Source organism: Plecotus auritus (genome assembly GCF_963455305.1).
Source record: "Plecotus auritus genome assembly, chromosome: 1".
NCBI classification, from domain to species: domain Eukaryota; kingdom Metazoa; phylum Chordata; class Mammalia; order Chiroptera; family Vespertilionidae; genus Plecotus; species Plecotus auritus.
In genome coordinates, this window is record NC_137770.1 from 52,812,172 (window position 1) to 52,836,454 (window position 24,283).

Here is a 24,283-nt window from a genome sequence, read left to right on the forward strand (position 1 = left end):
GCTGGGGGCGACCGGGCTGGCAGGGGAGGGCAGTTGGGGGCAATCAGGCCAGCAGAGGAGCAGTTAGGCACTGATCAGGCTGGCAGGAAAGTGGTTAGGGGGTGATCAGGATGGCAGGCAGAAGCAGTTAGGGTCAATCAGGCAGGCAGGCAGGCGAGAGGTTGGGAGCCAGAAGTCCTGAATTGTGAGAGGGATGTCAGATGTCCCCCGAGGGGTCCCAGATTGGAGAGAGTGCAGGCTGGCCTGAGGGACATCCCCTCCACCCCCCCGCAGTGCACAAATTTCATGCACCGGGCCTCTAGTAATAAATAAATGATAATGTCAAGAGGCACACCCAAGTCAGATGTTACTACTGTACATACCCACATGAATAAACAAGTTAAAATATGATGCAATGAAAAGCTAAGTCTTCCCAAACATTTCAAGAAAGACCCATGGGAGATAAAAGGGGATATTATCAATTGTGCTGACTTTAGCTCATTCTCTTCCCATCTCAGCCCACTCCACACTCTCCAACATACACAACACACAATGGGTACCTGAGCAAATAAGATTCCAATCAAGTGCACTGACCTGGGGCAAGGCCCTAGGATGGGGGTGGTCAGTAGAGGTGGTTCCCTGGGCAAGATGAGCCAGAGAAAATAAAAGATACAGTCATATCCTCTCAAGTACTATCCAGGGTCAAAGCCAAAAAATCCAGATTGCCCAAAATTGCCGGGGCAAATTCCAGACTGGAAACAGGAGAAAGATCCAAGAGAGTCAAGAGTCAGGGATAACAGATTGGGGAAGGAACAGTGACAATCGGTCAGGAGAGTAGCCAATATTAGCAAGGCAACACCTATGGATCACAGCACTGTGTGAGATCCTCACTGTGTCCAATCTCACTGAATTCTCACAAATACTGTGAAGCAATTATTCTTGCCATTTTAAGTTATTATAAAAAATTTTAAACATACACAAAGGTAGAGGGAATAGTTCAAGGAAACCGCATTACCCATAAACTGCTACAAAAGTCTACTCAGGGACACCCCTGATATTTCTCCCCCCTCACCCCAACCAAGTGCTGATCACTGTCCCTCACCGGCAGCCCAGGAAAGCAGCAGCAAGGCAGGTCAGCAAGCCCAGGCAGACACTTGAGTCAGTCTCTTACTGTTGACGTCATAAGCTCCTGGCCTGGGAACAGTGTCCATCTCTGTGCTGTCATCCACAGTGACTGACTGCAGCAAACACGATGGGACAGCAGAGTTCAGGTGCCATGTTAAAAAAATAGGGAAAGATCTCTGAATCCCCTTTTCCCCCCATAAATTCCCTTAGGGAGAATAAATGTATCTTGCACTGTTACTGCCTGCACTCCTTGATTTTCCCCAGGAGTATATTAATTTTGTTTTCCCAACTAGGTCATGCATTGTGAACTCACTGCCTAAACCCCTTCAGGATCACATCCACACTGCTGCCCTCTGGAACTCCCTTATCTCTCAAGTCTGTCACCACTACTAATACCCCAACAACATGGAACTGCCCGAGTTCCAAACACACAGCTTCCTGTCTTCTGCAAGGATTTTCTCACCTCCTACCCTTTGTCTAAAATGTCTTTCTCCCTCAATACCCTGGCCAGAGTCCCTAAGCAGCCTGATTATGGCTAACATTCCTTTCCTCACCTCCTTTCAGAAGGCCTTTTGTGAAAATGTATTGACTCCAAAACTGTGCTGGGTACCACATCTCTGTATTCCCATAATACCTTGCACATCTCTCTCTGCACACCCACCACATCATTTTATAATGATTAGTTGTTAGATCTTTTTACTCCCAATTTTATCAAGTGCTCCTTGAAAGGCTAGGACATTTACTCATTTTTTAAATTTTATTTTTTTATGTTTAATGGACACAAAGGTGAATTTATGTGAACTGAGTTTGAGGAAGAACGTTTAAATATTCTAATATATAAAAAGCCTGTGTTGTAACGACCAGTAACGACTGGAGACTGACAAACCGGAAGTCAGTGCTGGCCCCACCTTCAAGCAAGTGGTAAGGGGCAATCAGGCAGGCAGGCAGGCAGAGGGGTTAGGGGTGATCAGGTAGGCAGACCAGCAGTTAGGGGTGATCAGGTAGGCAGACCAGTGGTTAGGAGTGATCAGGTAGGCAGGCAAGCAGTTAGGGGAGATCAGATAGGCAGACGGCCCCTCATCGGGCTGGCCCCGCCCCCAAGCAAGCGGTTAGGGGCAATCAGGCAGGCAGGTAGAGTGGTTAGGGGTGATCAGGTAGGCAGACCAGCAGTTAGGTAGGCAGGCCAGTGGTTAGGGGTGATCAGGTAGGCAGACAGCCCCTTGCCCCCAAGCAAGCAGTTAGGGACAATCAGGCAGGAAGACAGAGTGGTTAAGGGTGATCAGGTAGGCAGACGGACCCTTGCAGTGCTGGCCCTGCGCCCCCACAAAGAAAGAGGAAGGCCCAGGCCAGCCAAGCCATTGCACCCCAGCCTGTCGCCTGCAGAGGGAGGCTACCAGTGGCAGGGGAGCGGGGGCAGTACTGCACAGATGGCAAGCAGTGGTAGAGGCGGGGGTGGGGCCAGCTGCCTGCAGCCCGGGGAAGGAAAGCCCCGATAGGCCCGGATCTCAGGCCAGGCCTAGGGACCCTACCTGAGGGGTCCCAGATTGTGAGAGGGTGCAAGCCGGGCTAAGGGATACCCCCCACTCAAGTGCACGAATTTTTGTGCACCAGGCCTCTAGTCTATCTATATAAAAGCCTAAGTGGCCATCGCAACCAAACGGATGACCGAACAGCAGGGGGGTTAGTGAGGCACAACCAAACGACCGAGCAGCAGGCTGCGTGGGGCAACCCGGCCGGCAGGGGGGGCAGTGAGGGGTGACCAAACGACTGAACAGCAGGCTGTGTGGTGCAACCAGGGCAGCAGGGGGGGGAGTTGGGGGCAATCAGGCTGGCAGGGAGGACAATTAAGGGCGATCAGGCAGGCAGGCAGGTGAGTGGTTAGGAGCTAGGGGTCCAGGATTGTGAGAGGGATGTCCAACTGCCAGTTTAGGCCCGATCCCCTCTAGTATCTACATAATGAGCAGTTAGAGGTCTAACAATTAAGTCAAAATATACCTGTATTATTTTTTAGTCTCCTGTGCCTCACAGAGGGCCTGGCACATAGTAGAGCTTCAGGTAATGTTTACTGAACAAACCAAGTCAATGAAAGGGTAAGATGATAGCCAGCTGGATGGCAGGGAGCACACACACTAAACTTTCAGTCTCTCTGGAATGCTTGATCGTCAGTAGATGCTTAGATATCTGGCTGATCCAGCAAGGTAATGAGCCCCTTGGGTTAAGCACCCAACATGCACTGAAACTCCCTCCTTCCAGATCATCCTGGTGCTCAGGTATTTGATACACAAGCTGGTGCTCACCCCTCTCATGCCCTTCCCAGTGAGAAGCTGACTTTAATCACATCCCCTCTCAGGCCCTTCTCTGAAACTGACGCAGACTCCTTTCCTCTCAAGCATCCTCTTCCCACTGATGATGCAGCATCACCCCTGATCATGTGAGCAGTCCTTTTCGGAACCTGGGCCCACTCGGTGATGTATTTGTTAGAAATACCATCATCACCAGCAAGAGATCTATTCAAAACACAGTGGGTCAAGGTACCTGCCAATCCCACCCACCACGCAATCTTGGCACACACATCATATAACAGGGCAACCTTCTCCAAGCCCAACATCCTACACACATGTCTAAAAACAAAAATGTTTCTGAGAAAGTGTGTCTCCCAATCAGCACTGCCTTGGAATTTGTCTGCTTCTAATTTGACTAAGGTGTGGGGAGGTGGAGGGCACCAGGAAGAGGAAGTCATCAAATCGTTCCCAGGTAAGCTATGGGTTCTGTTTTAAGGTTAGCCTTAAAATTTAGATTCCACTGGTATTCTTTATTTGCAAATCACAACTGAATCACCCTAAATCCCCCACCAGGGCTAAGCTGCAGGATACTGTACTTTAAGGTCTATTGTCACTTGATGTTCCCCTGAGGAATACAGATGTTTCATTATGGTAATCAGTAGGCTAGCCTTCTCTCCAAAGTAAATCAAACCAAATATATCTTCCCCCAGATTTTTTTTTAAAGCATTCTATTTGTTCTTAGAACTTTTAACAATTTTTCAGAGTGACAGTCCTAAATTTACTGATTCACAAATGGCCTAAGTCTGTCAAGTAGGGATATTTTTCTTCACATAGAAAGAGGTTAGAGGGAAGATTTAACCTTCTAATTTACTGGTAGAACTAATCTCTTTTCACCTTGTAGAAAGTGCACAAGGTACCCTATGGATGTAAAAATCAAACTAAGATCCCAAATCTAAGGATCCCTCAAGGCCACTGGGGACAGAATTTGCTCCAATAAGTACATGTCCCTGAAAAGGCCTTTCCATTCCAAACCTTGGAAATAGTTTATTCATTGGACACAGCTGAGTTTCAATCTAACACTTTGAGGGCTTACCAGGGGTGGGCAAACTTTTTGACTCTAGGGCCACAATGGGTTCTTAAACTGGACCGGAGGGCTGGAATAAAAGCATGGATGGAGTGTTTGTGTGAACTAATATAAATTCAAAGTAGATAGAACAGCCGGATCCGGCCCTCGGGCCGTAGTTTGCCCAAGGCTGGCTTAGACAAATTATGTTACATCTAATACAGAATGTTGATGATAATATTTTGCAGCAGCCCTATAAGAATAAGGGCTAATGGGGCAGAAGTGCTCAATACCACATAGCTTTTAATTGCTGTTACCCTTAAACTCTTGATAAATAGAGGCGGTAAATGGTAAAAACAAAGAAAAGGCTGGTTGGTGTTCTTAAAGGCCTAGGGGAAGAAAAGTTGTTGTCACTGGAGAAAGCAGCTAAGAAATGTGGAATCTCCACAATGCCATAAAAAGGAAGGTGCAACTTGATTCAATGTCTAAACCGGGCTCTTAAGACTGAAAACTCCCTATAGTAGGGGAGCCAGGCAATCAATCAGGGTTGAATTTAATAGAACTATCCCTTTAAAAACATACTTCGTAAAATTTTCATCATCATCCCAATTCTTGGATGAACCTAACCACTGGGTGAACCATCTAAGGCTATGGGCTAAATTTAAGAACCAGCTGAGGGATTAAACAAGTAAATCACTTCTCTTGAGGCTCAGTTTCATCATCCATAAAATGGGTTTGCTCGATGCATCTAATAAGAAGGTCTATAAAACATTTTTAGAAACTTTATATAAAGCATGGCATTACTCTACTTCCAGGAGCCGAGCACCTCAGACAAGCTGGTTCAGCTTCTAGATTAAATAAGTTCTGCAGGAAAATTAGCCCCTAACCCCTGAATATCAAGGAGCTGTTAGTCCCAGAGGTGAAGATGTACCTTGATCATTACTTATTTAGAAAACACTTTTTAAAAACTATAGTTATAGCATCTACTGTTGGAAACAGATAAGTCAAGAAAGCATCTCACTGACTTGACAAAGCCATAGCAGAGAGCATCCACCATGCCTCCCTCACTCCCACAATAAACGCCCAGGTAAGCCTGAGACAGCACCGAGACAACCTCCCCACCTCCGCTGCACAGACTGCACCATTACTATCTGCATGATGACCACGCTGCTCAGAGGGCCACGGAGGAAAGTCAAACAAAAGTGTTGTATAGATCAACAGTTATTTCACCGCAAGTAGGCAAAAATTCCAAATGTATGAACAATATTTAACCACCCTTGATAACTGATGTCATTTTCCTTGAATTCTTCTTTTCAAAATTGAACTCAAATTGGTGCCACAGAATAAAAAATGAAATATCAGAAGCACCTACATCCGAGAAAAGGGATATGGGCCTTGATATGAATCGTGACCTTTGACCCAGAGGCACTTCCTGGGAGAACTAGAGAAGTGGTGCTTAGGCCTGGCTGCCCAGTGGTAACATCTGAGCAGCTTTGAAAAGGCCAATGCCTGGGCCTCACCCTTGAGATTCTGGTTTAATTGGTCTGGGGTATGACCTTGGCATTTGTAGTTATAAATGCTCTCCAAAACCATAAACCACTGTATAGCAAATAAGGGTTAGGCACAATTTTAAAATTTACACTTATTTTAAGATATGGGATTTCTGAGAGTGACAGCAATAATAACAACAACAATAATAATAAATATCAAATGAAGGCCATGTCTTTCCGTTTTATATTTTAAGGAAGAAAACTCTAAAAGAGCATTTATGAAAACCAAATGCTAGGAATCGTTTGTAACTTTTGTAACTTTAGGCATTTGTCAAAACCCATACATACAAATACAAAAGAGTTATTCAATGGAAATTTAAAATAAACTTAAAACATATAGTGGTAACCAAGTCATTTAATCCAGTAATTTTCAATTTTAGTAATTTTCAATTTTAGGTAAATACTAGAATCACCCAGGGAGCTTCTAAAAGTCCTGCCCAAACTGCACTCCAGGTCAATTATATCAGAAGCTCCAGGGACCTGAGCACCAGTAGTTCTAAAAGCCCTGCAGGTGATTCCAATGGGTAGCTGAGTCTCTGATTTCCCCATAGAATAGTAAAAAGGATACAGACAAAAGTGATCTTAATACATAGCCATAGAAATGTGGCTCTGAATCAGTGAAATCACATTTATATCTACTTTCCACTCACCCAGGGAAGTTCACTAAAGTCTACCCAAGTTTCCAAATACATATTTTTCCTATCAACTTTCATGTGGTTTCAAGATACTGATATGCTCCGTAAGTCAAATAAGAGAGGTGCCCTAGTACCCACTAGCCCCACGCTACATGGCCTCAAAAGCTGTGCAGTGGCGCTCCCACATCAGAATCCCCGGGGAGCTGGCGGGCACACCGAGTGCGGACCCTCCCTGGAGTTCCCGCGATGCATTTCTAACGGATTGCCAGGTGATGCTGTTGCTGCCGCCTGGAGAACCGATGCTATAAAGAAATTTGAACCAAATAAATGTTCAGAAACATGAAAACCACGTGCCAGACAGTGCTTAGGTGAAGACAGCAAGAGCCCTGAGCCTACTTGTTCAGTTTCAATGAACAAGTTGATATTTAGAAACCGACCTTGAGAAAATAATTACAGATTTCTATGAATCACAGAACAGATGATCTCATCTAGAGACCTGCTATTCAAAGTGAATAGCAAACCAACATCAGCATCACCGAGTACTGGTTGGAAATGCAGCATCTCAGGCCTCACCTCAAACCTACCAGTCAGAAACTGTCTCAGGAGGATCTCTGGGTGATTCAAATGCACATGAAATTGGCCTTGACCAATTCCTCATTCATGGAACAGATCATTACTGAGTGCCTACTCTGAGCTACAGCTAGTAGTGAACAGGGCAGACAAGCTTCTGCGGTCTTGGAGCCTATATAGAGCAAAGGATCAAACTGAGTCCCAGAGACGTGCTACTTACTCAAGGACACAGAGCCAGTGAGTGGCAGAGACAGGTTTAGGACCCATATCTCCTAATTCCCTGCAGACTAGCAAATAATACAGGCAACTGCCTCTATCACAATCACAAACATAACTCCCAAAAAAGAGGCTACAAAAAAATAAAGTAGAAGTCAGTTTCTACATATCACATTAGGAAAGCTGGGCATCAAAAATCTAATTCTCATAAATCTTAATTCTCTGACCAAACCAGTATTACTACATTATACTGGCCAACACAGGGTGTTCATATGGGTAAATTTTTCTTGGGGAGTTTCAAAACAGATGAACAATAGACAAGTGTTTAGAAGGAAAAACATCTTGACCCCAGGCATTACCTATCTCCAAATCTCTCTTTTGGTACTTGAAAAAAATCTGAGGAAACAGGAAGCCTCCTGATTTGTCCAAAATGTATTGCTCTGACACATTTAGATGTTGAACCAAATATTGGTGTTTACGTTCTAACCTTATAAAGTATTGTCTAGTTGGAGGAGTGCTCACATTTGCCCAGCTAGGTGCTTTACATAGATTATCCCAATCAATCGTATTGTCCCAATCATAAAAAAAAAAGAAAAGAAAGGTAAGCCTGGACAAATTATCACGTAAACAAAGGCACACAGGTAACATACCCGGAGTGGCAGAGCCAGGCTTTACCTCTAGGTCTGTCTGACTACTAATCCCTTGCTACTCAAAGCAAGATCCCTGGACCTCCCACCTGGGAGCTGGTTGGAAATGCAGACAGACCCTTGGGCCCCAGCCTAGACCTGCTGCATCAGAATTTGCATTTTAATCCCTGGTGATTGATGTCCACACTAACGGCTGGGAAGCACTGTACACACACTATTCCAGAGCCAAGCCACCCAGCTCCCACTGGTAAAGACAATTATCAGCAAATGCCTTTGGTTCGTGCCATGAGCAAACAGCAGCCAATCACCTGAACCTCGAAGCCAGAATGGGGTGCTTGGCACATCATGAACTCACAGTAATTTACAGGGCTTGCTTCAGGGGGCCTTTCTAAACAGCTGCCCACAGGTTGCTGGACAGAAAGACCAACTTCTCTCCCTGGGCAGAATGCCAGGAAAGCCTGTAGGCCTGGTGTTAACATCTGCAAACTCCCATAAAGACGCATAAATATTGTCATGATTCAAATCCTCTTGGCATTATCCACAGGGCATGGACTTTTTTGCTAAATAATCAATAAGATGAGAAAGAAAAATACTATTATTCTCAGGAAAAAACAGATCATCTTGGTCTCTCTCTATAAGTGTGTGTGTGTGTGTGTGTGTGTGTGTGTGTGTAATGGTCCTGAGAGTCTAAAAACCTGAATTAGGGCTCTCACAACTAAATGTAAGTGGGATCCAAATGGATCACTGTTAGGTGAAGAGGGGGGAGGGTTGGGGAATGGAGTCAAAGGAATACATCCCCACCAGCTTTCCATGACTGTCCTAACTCAAAGTGTGAGTTAATTTTGAGTTCCTCTAAGTGTGGATCATAGGCCACCTACTTCAGAATAACTTAAGATGCTTATGAAAACGTATGTGTTTGGACCCAGGAATACACATATTTAAGATTCCCGCACACACAAATTTGAGGCCAACTGCCCACCCGGATGTAGGTAGTTACATGAGAATTATTAGATTCAATACTTAATTTTATCTTCACAACTCAGGCATTGCAATTCTCAGTTTGCTAAGGAAGAGCTGAGCAGGGAAGTTGAATGCCTTGCCCAAAGTTAAACAGCAGATGATTAACCATGGTTTAAACACAACATTCAGAACCCTTTCAACTCAATCAAGGCAGCAAATTCACAAATGCCAAGTACAGAATAGCATGGTCTTATTGCCAAATCGTTTTTTGCCAAGTTATGCACAAGCAATGTTTTCCACACAAAAAAAGAAAGAAGAGATTTGGTCTCTTTTGTGGGAATATTTCAGGGACTGCTCTTAGCCCCACTTCCCTGGACAGGGCCACAACTGTCATGAGGGCTGAAATCGTGCAGCATGTTGCATGGGGCTGTGCTGAGCAGTTGGCTGGTGGCTGGGAATGGGCAACAAATAAAATCCAATGGTCCGACAAAAGTTCATTCAGCTTCCAGTAAGTTCAAGTTATTCCCAGTGAGAGAAATTTGAAGTGGCATAGACTATTCTTTACATTATGTAAGCCTAGGTCACTCATCACCTGGGGACACCCACACTTACTCTGAGATAAGGATTCCCAAATGGGGAGCTAAGGCTCCATCTAACACAAACTCCTGAGCAACTTCTCGCTAAATTCAAGTAAGTCTAATTATTTTAAAATACACATGGCAAACAGGCCCAACAACCAGTGATAAACTAGAAAAAATTCCAACTCAAACAACAAAGGCTAGCTTTTTAGTATAAGCACTCTAACAAATGGATGAGAATAGACCAACAACCTAATAGGAAAAAAAAGGCACAAAAGTGTAAACAATTGTCAGAAAAAAAATAAGACAGTTCTTCAACAAGTAAAAAGATGCTCAACTCCACTAAAAAGAGAAATGCAAATTCAAACTATTAAAAAAAAACACACTATTTTTCATCTGTCAGAAAGAAAAAGGTCAATGAAGAAAGAAATCTGGTAGTGTCTATCAAATTTTCAAACTTATATTCCTTTGATCCAATGATTCTACTTTTAGGAATTTATCCTATACATAAATTTACATATATACAAAATGCTGTTTATTCATAAATATTAATTAACAGTAGCAAAATATTATAGACCAAAAAATATCTATCAATAGGGGACTGGGCAAATAAGTTGTGGTGCATCCATATGACACAATATTAAGCAACCATTTAAAAAATAATCCATAAAACCTCAGATTCTAATACCAACATCTGACAGCTTCTCCAGTTCCACCAGCTGCTGTATGCACTCCTCACCTACAAGTCCAAAATCCAATCTACCTTCCAGGGCCCATGCCCCTAAAATTTTCCCTTGAGGCCTTCCCAAGCATCAGAGGGAAGCTCATGGTTCAGCTCTGTGCACGTGTAAATGTAACTGTATGCAAGTGTGTACATTGTAGAACCACACATACATATATAGACTCGAACAGACTCTATGCATAGCCTGTTTATTGGTGTGTATGCACATGGACTGCAAAGCTCACACAAATACTTAAGTCTTGTTAACTTCCCCCAGCCTAACTTTTCAGTTGTTCATGGCTTGTCTGTGCACATGGCTTCTGTCACCCCTCCATTACCTCTCACACAGAAACGGAGAGATTTTCCAAACTTCCACACAGAAAAAGGTCACTTGGGACAGGGTTAGAGAAAAATCCGTTTGAGAGATAGAGACAGCCAGCATCCTAAGCTAATAGAGACATGATATTTTAAGGTTTTGCTTCTATTTGGAGACAGAACACCTTCATGATCTTGGAGGGATCCTGCTCGGCAGAGGAGAATGCCTCTTGACCCTTCACGGGAAGGGCCCCTGGGACCACTGTGACAGGCCAGGTCACCCCAGAGCAGAATCCCGGTGTTGATGTCAAGAGGGGACTCAGAGGAGACTCTGAGAAGAGGCAGAAGTGGGTCCCAGGGGTGCACGTGTGCATACCCATGAGCCATAGTGCCTGGGAATAATGGTTATACACTGGCATGAGTGCCTATCCAAAGGAAATGCAGTGTTTTCCGGTCTTTGGAAAAATATATACTGATTAGTTTTCTTAAATATTTTGCTTGTTTAGTTTGTTCACTGAGTATGTGGCTTATAGAAAAAAATAGATGTACAAACAATCTACATGACCAACCACATAGTGGCCACTCCCACCATTAATGCAAGAGGGCAGCAGAGCTATAGATTAACACCACAATGCAGAGAGTTCTGACAAGCAGACTCTCAGAGCACCTCAACAGGATGCTAACAGGCAGGGCCTGAACTAGAAGTGGGTGGTGTGGATCCAGGCAGCAACCCAGGCCTCAGCTCTGCTGCTCACCAATGGCATCTGAGGGGACATCACCTGTCTGGGACTTAGTCTCCTCAACCCTTAAACCACACAGGGGGTCCCGCTTTCTGCAAGGAATCTGGCACTGTTACTAAAGGTGTAATATAAGGAAACAAAGTAGAGGAAGTCAAAATTGTCACGAAAAGGGAGACTGCAGTACATTTTCAACAGTTTTTGATATCCGGGGAAAAGACCAAACTGAATTCTAAAATTACCACCGAAAAGAAATTGTATTGACCTCAAGTACGGTGCTGCCAATGGCCTGAGAAAATATGACAGGGGAGAGAGGGTGAAGACCTAGTGAATAGGGGCCCAGGGACCTAGTGAAGAACCTCATTTCAGAAGTGAACATGGGACGCATTCAATACATGGCAGTAGGACCAAGTCACATAAATTTGTATGCACAAGTTAATCCCGTGCTTGTTTTAAATCATCTCTAAGAGACTGGTACACATTCCAGGGAGTTCTGGGAACATTTTACACGTGATCCTCATTTTGTGCAAGAAGATCCCTCGCCTGGGGCACCTTTAGTAACTTAATTTTACTAAGTAGATTAAACATACCAAAGAGGCAGTGTAGGGCTCTGGTTAGGAGGGCAAGACCAGACAGAACACGGCAGGAGCCACGTGACCTTGAGTGAATGCTATTCATTCCCTAAGCCTCAGATTTCTCACAGGAAAATTGGAATAGCAGTAGCATTCTCATAAAGATGCTGTGACATGAATTAATGCACACAGATACTATGGCGATGAGCAAGGTGATGACTACAACAGCATCACTCTTGTCCTAGCTGTCTAACTTTATGACTTGCATTCTGTGGGCCTTTTTCTCCCCCTTGAGTATGAAATGAAGGAAGGTCATTTCTAACTTAAATCCTTTGATTCTAAGCTCCTCTCTATTCACCTGCTTAAAAGACTCACCATGGACAGTAGAAACCAACTTGAACTTCCAGATCCTACCCCAGTTTCTCTCTTTTTAAAAAAATATATATATTTTTTAATGATTTCAGAGAGGAAAAGAGAAGGAGAAAGATAGAAATATCAGTGATGAGAGAGAACCATTGATTGGCTGCCTCCTGCACAACCCCTACTGGGGATCAATCTCACAACCCAGGCATGTGCCCTTGACTGGAATTGAACCTGGGACCCTTCAGTCTGCAGGTCGATGCTCTACCCACTGAGCAAAACCAGGTAGGGCTACCATAGCTCCTTAAACATCCATAAGAATGAATGAATAAAAAGCAAATATATAATGTGTGCATGAATGTGACAACTGATTGTGAATTCTAAGCTGTGAGTCTGAATTAATGAAGAATGAAGTTGTAGGTGACTCTAGTCTCAAAAGGTATCAATTTACTGACACTGACTTTATGCCAGACACAGAGCTGTTCAAAATACATAATTTCATCTACTCTTTAGGAATCTACTCCAAGGTTGGTGTCTGAGGTCGTGAGAGGAAAAACCATTGGCTTTCATCCCAGGAAACACAGCTCTCCCTGGCTCTCAGGCCTAAGGTCTTTCTACCCATACTTCCTCAGCACCACTGACCTCCAACAAGGAAACCAAAGCTGCTTCATACACACACACACACACACACACACACACACACACACACGTCCTTCTGAGGATGGGAACTGTTACATTAGGAGACAAATTTGGAGCAGAAAATTCTCCTTTTACAAAGCTCCTAGTCACAGCTTTTTGAAAGTCGATGGTTTAAACTGATGTAGCAATGAGACACTTTAATTCCCAGCATTGAAAAGGCTACGCCATCAGGGCACAGGAATGCTGGAAAAGCCCTAAATTCCCATTACCAAGGAGTCCCAGGTGGTTTTCAGGGCTGTCCCTCCTAAGACAGTGGAAGGGTAAGGATTTATGTTTACAAAAGACCTGACTGAGAAGCAGAGAGTAGTTCCCACAGCAAACAGCCCCCCACCTGGGCCTCTGGAAAGGAAACAGGAGCAGCCTCTAATCCCCAGTAAACCTGGGGTAGTCCACAGCATACTTGCTTCTCTCCTGCTCGGCGTCCAGGTCAGCCCCCCAAGCCGGCGAGCTCCCCAGCTGGGTCTGTATGCTCAAGAGGAATGGAAGAGCATCTTGCAGTCACAGGGCCCTGGGACATTTACTTGTCTTTCTGTCTTTCATTTCTAACTTCACTAAGTTTCAGGTTTTTTAAGTAGGCCATATGACACTGACTTTTAAAAATTTTCTGAAGGGTGAACATGGTCATATTTTTCATGAATGTCCCACATTTGCTTGAGACTAAGCATGTTCCAGGAATAGAAATTGTGTTCTAGCCATATCCACTAGATTAAGCTTCTGTACCTTTACTGCTTTATTGTTTGCCCATTGGATATGTCAACTACTAGCAAAGGTGGGTTATAAATTTTCCCACGATGTCAATGGATAGTCAACTTCTCCCATTGAGAGTCAGTCAATTATCATTCTCTCTACATATATGTGTACATGTATAACAAGCTATGCATTGAAGGCAAGCAAGTTTAGAATTATTATACATGCCAGATGTACTGTGTTGCAGATTTACAGTTTACAGGTAGTGTCAGAGTCTGTATAAATTTGGGTATGATTCCCAATTCCATAAGGTGCTCTAAGCCTCAGTTTTCTCATCCATAAAAATAAGACACACCTCAAAACTCATGGGCTTCATGAGCAGATTAAACAAGAAAGTGCGTGGCACTTAGCACAGTGCCTGCTCTCAAGGCGCTAGACTGCTAATAAAATGCTCCATGACTTGCCTAAGATCATGCAGCTATTGATTAGTATGGAAGTAGAGCCCTCTGACCTCTTGCCAATCAGGAGGCAGGAGGGGTACGGGAGGAGGCAGATGCATCAAAAGTGCTTATTCCTGGGCTTCACAGTTGGAGAAGTGCAGAGTAACGCTACCCCATCCTTACCTCTTTGGGAATGTTAAGTCACAAATCAGCTGAACACTCCATCTGCCCCACCTTAAATGCAATTGCCCAGTTTAGATTGTTCTCTCGGATTTATCTTCCCTAGTTGCTGGCTTGAGGGCTCTATTGAAACAGCTGCACAAGGATGCACTTTATAATCTTCTGGTTCTGAAAAACACTTGGCATATTTAAAGCGGGCAAGAGTTAGTATCTAAACTGTAGGTAACTTCTGAAGGATTATCCCAACCTTGGGATCCATGGAAGTGTGTATGTGTGTGTGTCTGTGCGTGTTTGGGGAAGTGGAGTGTGTGTGCTTGAAAGCAGTTTCAGGGCAGACCATTCATTTCATTATGCAGCTTCCAAATCCTCGGCAACAGTCTCCCACATCCCAGCAGGGTGAGTGAAGCGTTGTCAAAGTCAAAGTTAATTGCACGTCAGAGGGAGAAGATGCAATTTTCTTCTCCAGCTTTTGAACTCTGAAATTCACGCTTGGGAGTCATTCTGTCCTGAAAATGTCAGCTGCAGGAAAATACAACAAAAGAAGCAGAATAAACTAGCAAGGAAACTTGCCAAACAGAACATTCTTAGAAAGCCTCAGGGGTTAGAAAGTCAGATTTGCTTTAAAATAAAATAATAATTTTAAAAAGCAGAAAACACACCCTCCTGTTGAAAAGGAACTCCTGCAAAAAGGTTTTTCACCTCCAAGCTCATTAGAAACAGGTAACTGCAGAAAGCTCCTGGGGTGTACAGGAGGGTGCCGGGTTCCGCTGCCAGGATCCAGCACGGACCCACCCACACAATGGCTGGGCAGTAGTCGATGAAAAGCTGACCCATATCTCTTTCAGGAGAACTTGATAAGTGGACCACCACAGTCTAAAACCTCATTCGGAAACCAACCGATTGCATAATTTGTCAAAAACCAGGAAGAAACTATTTTTCCCCAAGATTTACTGACATAGATTCTCTATCTCTCTTATTTCTTGATATCTTTCCTCTAAAATAAAAGGAAAACCACTCAGATATCCTGCTTTCTTTAGAGACTCTCCTCACATTTGTTAGAGCCCAATGTCAGCAATTCGAGTCACGGATCCATAAGAGGCCGCACTAACTCGACTCAAGTGCCCCCATACCCCACAATGGCCATTCTTTGCTTTCCTCAAAACCACTGCACAGACATAAGAAAGTCAGCCACAGGGAAGACATACCGGGCTGGGGTGTGATCTACAGTGCCCACCCCCGCCGCGCCCCGCCCCGCCGCAAACTACTTATGATCACCTTTCCCTTCAAGCTTCAGGTGTGTAGTTGAAGCACCTTTGGAACAGAATTCAAAGGACCAGACATACTTTATTATCAATTTATGTGAGAGACAAAGGAATGACAGTAAGAAGAGAAGGTGAGGATTTAAAGTAAAACATTCTCTCTCGCTTCATTCCATGTGAGCCAACGGGGCAAAAGCCTCTACTTTAACCCTTCCCCCTGGAGAGGACAAAGGAATTAAACATACACTCTCCTCTCAAAGATCAGAAAACCACATACAAAACTAAAATGTCCCTAGTAAGAATGAAAGGAAAGCCATCAAAGAGATTACTTTACACACCATTTTTTAAAACTTTCTGATTTTATTTTCCAGCTAACAAAGATGGAATAAATGCAAACCTAATTCCATCCCTGTTCCCCACATCCACCAAAATAACCCCCAGTGACTAGTTAGGTAACATTACTTCAAACATTTTTCATGCAAATGACAACTACCATTAATTGAACAGCCGCTGCATGCCAGGTAAAAGTCTAACTCTTCACCTGTATCATGGGCTTAGTCTTGACAACTTTTCTCTTCAAACCCACTTTATGAACAAAGGGACAGGCTGTGAATGGCAGCTTATCTGTCCAATCAGTACCATCCAACCCTACTGTAAGTACAATGTCTAAAACAGCTAGATTCATATACTTTTGTTATTGTTGTTGTTGTTAATGTTCAACCAAGGATATTTTTTTCCATTGATTTTTAGGAGTCAAAGGGAGAGGGGAGACAGAGAGAGAGAAACATCGATGTGAGAGAGCCACATCAATTGGTTGCCTCCCACACAAGAATTTCCAGGGTTAAGCTTATTTAATATGCTGTCATCATCTCCTGCTAATGATTTATATTGAAAAGGCAGAGGAAGCAAAGTCCCTCAGTGTCTCATTTATGAACCACTAGGGATGCAGCTTAAAATAAGGGTGTAAGCAACAACACCCAAATTGCTTAACCATTAATGCCTCGGTTTCTTTATCAATAAAATAGGAATAGTAGTAACTACACTTGCATTTGTTTTGAAGCTTAAATGAGTTAATACTTCCAACCACACTTAGAACACTGTGTGGCACATGTAAGTGCTCAATAAATTTTAAATATTATCTATTTCTTTAGCATTATACTTCTATCCCTCACTAAAAAGGTAACACTAACAGTTAGTACACCATAATTTTTCATGCTTTATCCCATTTAATCCTCAAAACACTCTGAAGAGTCTGATAGGAATCTGATTTTCAGTTGAAGAACCTAAGGTTCAGACAAGTTTAAAATCTTACCTAACATCACATGCTGTCTGTGTGGGTTATACGCCATTGAGTTGACTCCAACTATGGTGACCCTATGGATGAGTGATGTCCACCATGTCCTGTCCTCAACAGTATCCTCAACAGAACTACTCGGCTTCTAAACATTCATGCCTATGGCTCCTCTTATGGAGTCAATCCATCTCATATTTGATCTTCCTCTTTCCCTGCTGCCTTCTGTTTTTCCCAGCATATACTAGGGACCTGAAATCTGAACCTAAGTCTGTTTGTCTTTGAAAAATATGGTCTTCCCACCTCCACAAGCCCTGCACTCCTTTCTGCCTTAGGCACAAGTAACTAAAAAGGAGTCCTGCTAGCCAACATTTATTGAGTATTCATTATGTGCTAGGCCTGAAGTAGGTGCCTTATATACCTTCTCACTCCACAAAGCAAACCTGAGGGTTAGGTAAAGTCATCACTCCCATTTTTCAGATAACAAAACTGAGGTTTCCATAATTGAAGTAATATAAAATTACTTCAGGGATATGAAATATGTAGGAGAGCTAGCACAAGTCTTTTGAGACTCTCAATTGTTTTATTAACAAAAAGGAAGAAAGTGGGAGGGAGGAAGAAAAATTTATTCACCGGGTCCAGCAAACCTTTGTACCATCAAATGAGTATGTTCTGCAGAAGAGTTAGTATGTTTGTTTTTCAGAGTGAATAATGTTGGTAGGATATGAAGCTCCTAATTCTCTTATAACAACACTAGAGGCCCGGTGCACGAAATTTGTGCGGGGGGGGGGGGGGGGAGGGGGATTGTCCCTCAGCCTGGCCTGCACCTCTCCAATCTGGGACTCCTCAAAGGATATCCTACTGCCAGTTTACAGGGTTTGGGCCTAAACCGGCAGTCGGACATCCCTCTTGCAATCTGGGACTGCTGGCTCCTAACCACTCACCTGCCTGCCTGATTGCCTCTAAACACTGCCTGCCAGCTGCTCACCCCAACTGCCCCCCACTGCCAGCCTGCTCGCCCCCAAATGCCCCCCATGCTGGTCTACTCTCCCCCATCTTCCCTCCCCACTGGCCTGCTCACCCCAAACGTCCCCCCTGCTGGCCTGGTCACTCCAAACTGCCCCCCCGCCACTGTCCTGATCACCTCCAACTGACCCCCACTGATGGGGTGAGGGGCTGAGGGCTGTTTTCAGGCTGGCCACACCCCCTTCAGGGTGGGGGTCCCCACTGGGGTGCTTGGCCAGCCTGGGCAAGGGGCTGATGGCGGTTTGCAGGCTGGCCAAGCCCCCCAGCGGGGACCCTCACCCCATGGGAGTGTGGCCAGCCTCTGTGAAGAGCTGAGGGCTATTTTCAGGATGGCCACACCCCCCAGCGATCCAAGCTCCCAGCTCCTCCTTTTTTTCTTTTCTTTCTTTTTTTTCAGTGCCTCCTTGAGCAGAGGCCAGGGCCGGCTGGAAGCAGATATCTGGGATTTATTTATCTTCTACACTTGAAACTTTGTAGCCTTGAGCGGAGGCCAGGGCCGGCCAGGGCGGGTGGAAAGCTTGGCTTCCTCCATTGCCAGGGGCAACCCAAGCCTCCTGCTCACTTCAGCTCTGTGGCTGACACCATCTTTGTTAGGCTAATTTGCATTCTCGCCCTGATTGGCTGTGGGTGTAGTGGAGTGATGGTCAATTTGCATGCTTCTCTTTTATTAGGGTAGATTAACAGTACGGTTAACTTAGAATATAAGTAGAGTACTCAACAATCTCCAGGGCAAAGTTATGTTTGCTTAAAAAAAAATAGGCACAAAATAAAAATGTTAGAGTGGGGGATAATTATTCAAATTCATTATCACACAAGAATCACCACCTCATTTTTCTCCAGTGTCCTACAAAAGGAAGTGGAGATGAACAACCACAACTCCTAACAAATTGAAAAGGAAAATCAGGAATGATTTTGCTTGGGGTGTCTTTGTTTCTTTCTATATGGATTTAACTCAGCCATTTTTCAAACAAAAACATTAAACATTGCTTTTTTTTTCCCAAATAAAACAAACATTTCAAACTTTCCTGTGATTTTCTATTAACAGCAGTTTGGGGTATAAAGGAAATGGCAGGACAAATGGAGCAGGGTGAGTCTGAGGAGCAGTAAAGAGGGACAGACAGACGGACAGACTGAGAGAAAAGGCACAGGCGCAGAAAGGGGGTGAACTGGAGGTGCAGAACAGGAGGAGCGGGTGTGGTCAGCTTGCTCTGACTTAGTAACATAACTCGCTCTGTCCTTGGCTGCAATGTCCACCCTCCACTGAAACCTAATTAGCATGTTCATCTGCATTCACAATCTTCAGTGAGACAGGGCCGGTGAGGAGCTGCCCCCATGGCGAACAGGAGGGAGGGGTTCTGCACTCTCTCCCAACCTCCAGCAGCAGTTAGAGTAATACCATGACTTGATGGCCCAGCGGAAATCGGTTTCCCTCCTCTCTACTCGCCTACACCTTTGCAAGGAAACTCAGGATCGACTTTACCAAAATAAAATTCTGCCTCTTTACCATGCAATTGCTTACCTCATCTCCTACCTGAAATCTCACACAAGCAGCTCAAAAACACCCTTCTGCTATCCAAGTGATGCTAGGCACAGCTACTAAGAATGACTGCATAGCATAAGCAACTGAGTAGTGAGTGCTATGACTGATCACCTGCCTCTCGGAGCTTCCGTCCAATGAAGCAAGGCAGGCATAGCCTGTGCCAAAGGCAGAAGGACCCAGGCCTTCAGCCCTGGGAAGAAACAAAAGGGGCAGAAAGGGAAACGGAGGCTGTAGCAGCTGCCTAGAAGTGAACATGCACCCAAAGTTGAAATCCAAGTACTTGAGGTAATTACTAGTATAGGTCACTGACAGTTCCATACAGTGAATGCACTCCCTTGTCTGACATCAATTTTGTCTTATTTGTAGTCAAAACAAATCTCGAATGAAATTTAGAAGCCTTTAGGCAAAGCAGCACAACTCCTAACTAGCTGTCAGGGTGATGTGCTTAGGACAAAAATAAACTTCCAGCCCACATGACAACACCAAGAACATAAACCAACGAGGGGAGGATGCTGTGCGTCATTCGCCAAGAAGAGAGAACAGAAAATCATATACTCCGTGACTAATTTAAAAGCTCTCACTGTTCAGAACCGATAATAAATTGTGAGCACGTCAAGCCCTCTTTCAATACTGCCGTACCCCTCAGTCCATAAGTAATTTAGGATGAGCTGCAACATGAACAGATATGGATTCTACTTGGACAGGTCACTATACCTCTCTACACCCACATCTCCATCTGTAAAAAGAGATGGTTGGATTGGACAATCCTCAAGGAGTCTCGTTCTCAATGTCTTCAGTTTTGGGATTCGCCTGTACAGCTGTCAGCAGCCTCTGGGTCACAGCCATGTTATATCAGGGCTGCCCTGCCCCACTCGGGGTCCTGTGGAATAGGGAATTCTCCAGCATGGGTTTCAGTCAGGCACGGCATGGGAGGGACATGTCACCAGCGCCACTGGTGTGTGCACAAAGGAAAGGCAGAGGCCTGCCAGAGGAATGTCCAGCATGCTCTGCTGGATGTATGTATACTTTAGGATCTCTCTGCTGCCAAGGGAACTCATGGGGTTCTGATATAAAACACAAACAAACGTGTGTACACGCAGTGAAAACCAAGATAAAATAAAAACCCAGAAACCATATGGTGTTCTCTCCATCACACGGGTCACTTAGTCCCTGGTAGGTCTACACAGATAGCCTAAGGATATCTATGCAAGCAGCAACCCTGCAAACCTTCCAGCACTCCTTCCGTAAGTGAGGATACGCATCCGAGAGTTTACTAACCTCAACAAATAATAGGACCCTGCAGTAGTTATATTTCAAAAGGGGAAGAGAATGCTTAAATTCCTGTGCGCAGGTGCACCAGAAAACAACAGTATAGTTGCTGGCTGTTAGGCAAAAAGTCTGGAAACTGACAATTTCCATTGATAGTAAAATGGGTAAATTATAGTGTATTCACACAACTGGTTACTACACAGCAGTAAAAACGAACAAATGTGGCAATCAATGGCATGGATGCATCTCACACAGGGTGCTGAGCTAACAGCATTAGCTAACTACATACAATAAATGCTGTTTTTCAGGGGTTCAGATTTTATTGGGGGGTGACTGGAGACAGCCATCTACCACATAGATTTACACAGAAAATGACAAAAATCAGAGGACTAGAAATGATAAAAATCTTAGCATTAGCATGGGCCTTAGATCTCCTCTAGCTGGGCAGCATCAGGGCACAGATGAGGAATCAGAGGTGGGCAGGAGTTCAAAGTCACAGGTGCTCTAACAGCCCATGTCTATAACTTTGCACCACACCAGCTCCTCCTGCCAAGATGTTAAACTCTTACATTTCTGTTCTCCTTCGTGTCAATGAGGCAAGTAAGAGAAACCCAGCTGGCTCATTCCCTTTCTTCCAGGAAAGTTTTCCCCTCCTCAGTTTGTTAATTCCATACCTCAACAAGATAAAGATAGAAGCTGATTTAACTCTTCTCATGAGCTATGCCAATTATTTAGTGACGATATCTCTTGAATACTCACGGGCTTCTGAGAGATTAAATGCAACTTATAACGCTCTGAGTATTTAACACTTCAGTTATAATCACAACCTGACACAGATTTACTTTCCGTATTTTGAAATAATCCATCAGATTGACTGGTACAACTTCCTTCTTCTTTCCTCTGTCACATGTCGATGTCCATGCACTGCTAACATTTCTTCAAAGGTACTTGAAGGTCAGATTATGTTTCCATGTTAATGACTACTCTGAATTAATTACCACTCTTAAATAACCTTCTCTGCACAATACAAGTTATAAAAGGCCTTTGAGAGGAAAAAAATAAATAAAACACATTAACACTTTGTTCCAAACATATCATGCCTACTTTTAAAGGGAGACCATTGGGAGTCTTCTTGAAGGCATCACATACATTTGACCTTTTGAACAGAATTCGATTTCCCTGACACCATGAAAGAAGTTTTAGGGTTATTTTTTTCATACTTCTACTGATATAATGAAATCAGGCAAAACTTCGTTCACAGTCTATTCAAAAGTTTTGCTCTCAAGTAATACTGGTAAAAGAGCCTCTGGGAAATTAATTACTGAAAATAACAAAGAGAAGTTGGAGCTGTGTGCATATTGAGCTAGTAGCCTTCAAGAGATTTGACAAGAGGGAAAGGGGCAAGTCACTGTGTGTGCTGTGCACATCATCTAAGCGAGAAAGTAGAAAAGTGTGTCTTTCAAATTATAGGAGAAGTAATACTTGGGTCTCTGCCCACTTCCTAAGAAGGAATTGTTTTTCTCTTTTGTTTCAATGGGGGCAAGGGGGATAAGGGATTAACCTGTAAGAGGTCTGGAACATTCTCTGCCCCCAATAAAGATAGAAATCAATGAAACAGGACCAGAGTCATACCTCCCACAGACCAGGCTATAGGCTTCTATGACAATTTATTCTGTAGGTGCAACATACCTTATAGGCCAGTAGTCGGCAAACCACGGCTCGCGAGCCACATGTGGCTCGTGAGTGCGGTTTGCCGCTCTGTTGACTAATGAGTTTGCCGACCACTGATACAGGCTCTGGGGGGATTTCCAATCAGTATTTACTAAGCACCAGTTTTACACAGACCTTCTTCTAGATCCCAAGAGGACTGGGGACTAGGGAGGAACTGGCATTTGCTATGTGCTTCCCATGTATGAGACACTCTGCTACGCCCCTTGCATGTCTGACCCACGCCATTTGTCATTTTCACAATCAACCTACAGAGTAAGAGTGATGAACCATTTCACAGATGAGTTAAGAAGAGGTTAAGTGACTCATCCACAGGCACACAACTCAGGAACAGGAAGTAAACCCAGGTTCTGGAGGCTGCAAGTCCAAGATCAAGGCACCAGCAGATTTGGTGTCTAGTAAAGTGCTGCTTTCTAGTTCATAATGGCCATGTTCTTGCTTGTGTCTGCACATGGTGGAAGGAGGGAGAGAGCCCACTAAGGTTTCTTCTCTCACTCTTTAGGGCTCCACATTCATGACCCAATCACCTCCCAAAGGCCTACCTCCTAATACCATCACTTAGATTTGCAACATAACGATTTTGGAGGGATAAACATGTAGCCCATAATGAGGGGTCTTGAAATGAGGGCTGGAAGCGGAGGACTTGAGAAAGACCGAGTGTCCAATTTTACAAGTGAGGGGAATGGGAACCAGACGTTACCAAGCCCAGCAGCAGAGAACAGCAATGTAGGTCTGCAATGTCCATGCAGTGCCCTTTCCCAAACACTGGACCAAAACAGCAGAGCCACATGGGGGATTTTTTGGAGGACGGTTTCTCCTTCCAAGAAACAGAGACACTGTGGCCAAATCACATAGAAACAGATATCCCCTAATTTTGTTTATTTACCTTAACGCAAGGGGAACTCAAGAATTATCAAAGGTTGGCTCTGTCTCCAAGTTAATCCAATTACAAACTTCAGAAGCCATCCCCTGGAAGAAAGAAAATCTGAAAGAAAAAAATCCTGCCTCTGAGCAGTTATCTTTACTTGTTAAGTGAACCAATAAACATCCTGACAGGGGAAACAGAGGGGCTGATTCAGTTAGGGAAGCCTCTACAGCCTCCTGCTTCTGTGACACTTATGGGGTCTTTTTAGAAAGAGTTACCAGACTCCTTAGTATCAGTATGTTATCAAGAATAAAGGAAAGTTTAAACATAGACAACAAAAAATGAGATTTTTGTTCAGCTAGGAGACATTTCTGAACCAAGAGAGGCCCAGAAATGTGACACTCAAGGAGAAGAGACAGAACAAAGTCAGCCAGAGGGCCCCGGAAATGATGTTTTCAGGGAAATGTAGGCATTTCTCCATTAAAAGACTAAAATTTCCCACTGTCATGACAGACCCACACCATGCTGCGACATCAAGGGGCTATATGAATGTGCACCATGGTAAGTGTGTAAAATATTCAAGCACACTGTACTCATCTCAGGCTTCTCCGCCCCTCATTCTGACCCAGGATGAGAGCCTGCTGGTCAGTGAGGGTGTACCTGTGGGCATGGGCCAGAGCTAGACGCTGAACCCCGGGCCACCACACAAAGGAGTTTAAGTCACAGCCCTGTACGGAGAGGCGAAGAGCCAGCCGGGTCACTACTGGCTTATGATGGTGGCTTCTCAGAAAAACACTCAAAGAAGACCATCTGAAGGCACATAAAAGACCTATTTTTTGTTTTAACTAAAGACAAGAAATCTAGGAAGATGAGGTTGCTCATTCCACCCTAGCTCAAGAGAATGGTTTGAACACAAATAGCCTCATCCTGAGTTAGATCCATCAATTCCTAGAAATTCCATAGAGGTTAATCAATGAAATTTGGATTAA

The 24,283-nt window shown here is 44.1% G+C and overlaps 1 protein-coding gene across 9 annotated transcripts in view; it reads right to left on the minus strand.

Moving 5' to 3' along the window:
- TLN2 (talin 2) overlaps positions 1-24,283 on the minus strand; it is a 425,239-nt gene that overhangs the window by 286,394 nt on the left and 114,562 nt on the right. Inside the window, exon 1 of one of the 9 annotated variants that reach the window (XM_080659817.1) lies at positions 1,151-1,217. The exons of the other annotated variants lie outside the window; for them this stretch is intronic. The gene's annotated coding sequence lies outside the window, so the exon portion shown is untranslated. Of the gene's footprint in view, positions 1-1,150; positions 1,218-24,283 lie in introns of those variants that run through there. 9 annotated transcript variants of the gene reach the window in all.